Here is a 3,802-nt window from a genome sequence, read left to right as displayed (position 1 = left end):
CAAGACAATGGTATGAATATCATATAGTATATCATCTGGTCACATTGAGAACATAACCTTGCTGAAGGTGTCAGCACCAGAATGTACCACTTGCACAAACGCCCCAGGTGAATCTCAATTCCTTCGGTAGTCATCATGTGAGTGTCGATTCAACATGTAACCTGAATTATGAATAATTTCCTGCTGAACCTATATCAGAGCTACAGATGAACAAAAATCTTTAAAAGCCTTTGGCTCCTAAACCTAAAATACTTAAAATTAACTTAAAAAATGCAGCACTTGTCATAATGTTAACAAGTGGACTCATGCAGCCAAACTGGTTCTAACTGGAGCTGTGGATACAAGAAACACAACTGTGCTTTGCTAACATTATCAGATAATGATGACTGAATACTGACTGTATAATTTTATATTTAATCAATGTTTCTTGACAAACATTAGCTAACTTTGGCTAGCTTGCCACCTAAACTACTCAGTTAGTGTGGCACTAGGCGAGTTTCAAAAGCTGCTGAGAATAATAAAAAATAAATAAAAAGAAAGGAATTATCTTATCATTAAAATAAATTTAACACAGATCAGAAAATAACAATTAAGCAAAAAAAAAAAAAAAAACTCTTTTCCACATACCATTCTAGTTATAATATAAACCAATAAGAGCATGGCTCTAAGATCATTTGTATATTGCATACTATATTTTTATATTACTTTATATTCAAATACATTCTATGGCTAAAGGTTTGTGGACATCTGACCAGCCCACCCATATGTGCTTTTGAACATCCCATTCCTTGAATGTTTTCCTACAATACTGCTTCAAAACTCTATTCTTCTGGAAAGGCTTTCCACTAGATTTGGGATTTTGACATGCTTTCCACATTCAGCCACAAAGGCATTATTAAAGTTGAGCACTGATGTAGGGTGAAGAGGCCGGGCACAGTCTCAGTGATCCAGTTGTTCCACTCTGTGGAGCCGAGGTCAGGGTTCTGAGCAAGTAACTATAGTTCTTCCACTTCAAATCTGGGAACCATCTCTTCATGGACCTTGATTTGTGAGCAGGCTCTTAGTTCCAGTGAAGGAAAAATTTAATGTTACAAAGCACTCAGCATAATAAGACATTCTGGACACGTGTATACTTTCTTTGTGGGAACATTTTGAAAAATGTCCACATACAAATATGATCAGATGTTCACAAACATTTTGTGGTATGGTGTATATAGTATCACATTAGTTTTATTATGTATTGTTGATGCTCAAATACTCATACTTTCTTACATATTTATTGACTGTTATATTTTTTGTAATTTTTTGATATGTTGAATATTGACTTGACTAAAAATCTGGGATCTATATTGCACAAACCACACCAGAAACACATGCAACCCTGCTGGTAATCGGCATCTTCTACAGCTACAGCATACGACACCACCCTTCACAGACAATAACACCAACATACTAACATATGGCTCTGCATTCAGTATAAATATTAAAGAATCAACAAAACAGCCAGTAGCAATACACAAGAAAATTCAAAAGACATCATCTAAAAACAGAGGTTAGTATATGGTTGTGCAAACATGTAGTCATTGGCACAAAAAGAGTGTAAGCACTTTAAAGCTTAGCAATTCAAAAATGGACATCCAATTTAAAAAAAAAGGGATTAAAAAAAAGCACACAATGCACATATTTGGCGAGTCGTTAAATAATTAGTTGACTATTAACGCCCTTGGCAATAAAATTTTTTGTTTTTAAAGGATATGAAAACTTCACAAGCACCCAAAGAATTCTAAGGATTTTTTTAAGATTATACATAAAATGTGCAAGAGTATATATTAAAATATTTTATTGGTCAATGTATTTGATTTACTAGATTTCAATTTATAACCATTTACATATTTTTTTATAACTGGTTCTGACTTAAAGGAACTTCTAGTCAAGGCACACTTTCTTCACCAATGAAGGCAGTGTGAAGGCTAAGCTCTGATACCCGAGCAAATAAATAGACACTACAAAGAGAAAGAGAAAGCTACAACAGGAGCTATTATTTGGAGAGTCAAAATTTGGGAAAAATGTGCATCTATAGAATAACTGACAGTGAATGAAAGTTCATTTAAAGGGATAATCAATCAATCGATCAGTGAGCACCTATAATCTTACAAGGATGAGCAGCAAAAATGATGAAATTTCATGATTATGTCCAAATGCAGGCCAATAGACAGTACAGTATGATGTCAAGGACTAAACAAAAACAACAAAACATGAGACAAAATAAGCGACAATTTAGTAACACTTCCTAAGAGCTTGCATACATAACACACTGCAAATTTATTTAAATAAGTTTGTTCACCCACCCCATTAGCAGTTAATATACAGTGCATTCCAAAAATATATTGAAAAATAAGTTTTTGGTAATTTTTTTTTTTACTGAAACTCAAATATTCTAGATACATGTAGTGTAAAATACATTTTCATGATTATCACTTGCAGCTCATGAAAATCAAAAGGCCAGTATTTAAAAATTTCTAGTATCCAACCAGTAATGAACCACAGACAATTTCAGAAGCATCTAACCTTGGAGAAGAGAACTGGACCATTGCTTAGTGGTTCAAAATGCCACAGTAGACCATCCAATCCACAAGCAACTGGCCACAGGTTTTATGCCGGATTTTCTCCCTGACGCAACCCTCCCTTTTCATCCAGACTTAGCACCGGCACTGCACCCAGTGATGCAGGCCTTCTGCATGGCACTGTTCAGACAAAGTGGGTAAATTTTCCAGTGTGAAGTTCCAAACAGGTGATGGTTTTGGGTGCAATGTTATCTGTGTGTTGGACCACTGTGTTTTAAGTCTACCATAACATTTTAGAGCACTTTTTGTCTTCATCTGCAGACAAGCTTTACAGAAATCAGAGATGCTAATTTCCTTTTCCAATGTGACATAGCACCTGCCCACAGTGCCCGAACTACCATTAGCTTGTTTGCTTTATTATGATATTACTGTGCTTGTTTGGCAAGCCTACTCTTCTGACCAGAACCCCATAGACAATCCATGAAATACTGTCAAAGGGAAGATGAGAAACGCCAGAGCCAACAATACAGATGAGCTGAAGGCTGCTATTAAAGCTTCCGGGACTTATAACAGTGCCATAGGCTGATCGCCTCTATGCCATGCAGTACTAATGCGCTCATTAATGCTAAAGAACCTCAACCACGAATTGAGAGGGGCTTGAATAAACATTTTTGCATTGTAAATCTTTATTGAGCAATCATAGAAAATATTCTATTTAGTAAACTGTAAAAAAGGCAATGTAAGACACAGATAGATATATGGATAATTAAACAAAGAAGGTAAAACTATCAAAATATTTTTTTTTACACAACATCTTTTTTTTTTTTTTGGAATGCACTGTATATGCTGCACGTTTAAATCCTTTGTGAAGGTGTGATGTCTTATCCCAGACATCTTAAATTCTGGTAAATAAAACCTCTAAGAAGGCAGTTAATGTATTGCAAAAACAAGCTACATAAGAATTGTGTAAATTATATATGTAAAAACAATTTTGTGTAAATGGTGTCCAAACAAGACTGTGTAAAACCAAAATAATTTTTCTGGCAAACAGAGAAACACTACATGATGTCTGAACAAGTACTCATTACAACTACTTCCTTTTTTTCAAAAGCTTTTTTACTCCTAGTGCTCAAAATGCTGGGGCTAAATGAACATGTAAAAAAACATGGGCTGATTTATGCTTTACAGTATCGCTACATTTTGGGGGGAAAATGGTTTGTAGATTGAAGAATAATGGC

This window comes from Clarias gariepinus, chromosome 8 (assembly GCF_024256425.1).
Source record: "Clarias gariepinus isolate MV-2021 ecotype Netherlands chromosome 8, CGAR_prim_01v2, whole genome shotgun sequence".
NCBI classification, from domain to species: Eukaryota; Metazoa; Chordata; class Actinopteri; order Siluriformes; family Clariidae; genus Clarias; species Clarias gariepinus.
This window is presented reverse-complemented; position numbering follows the sequence as displayed.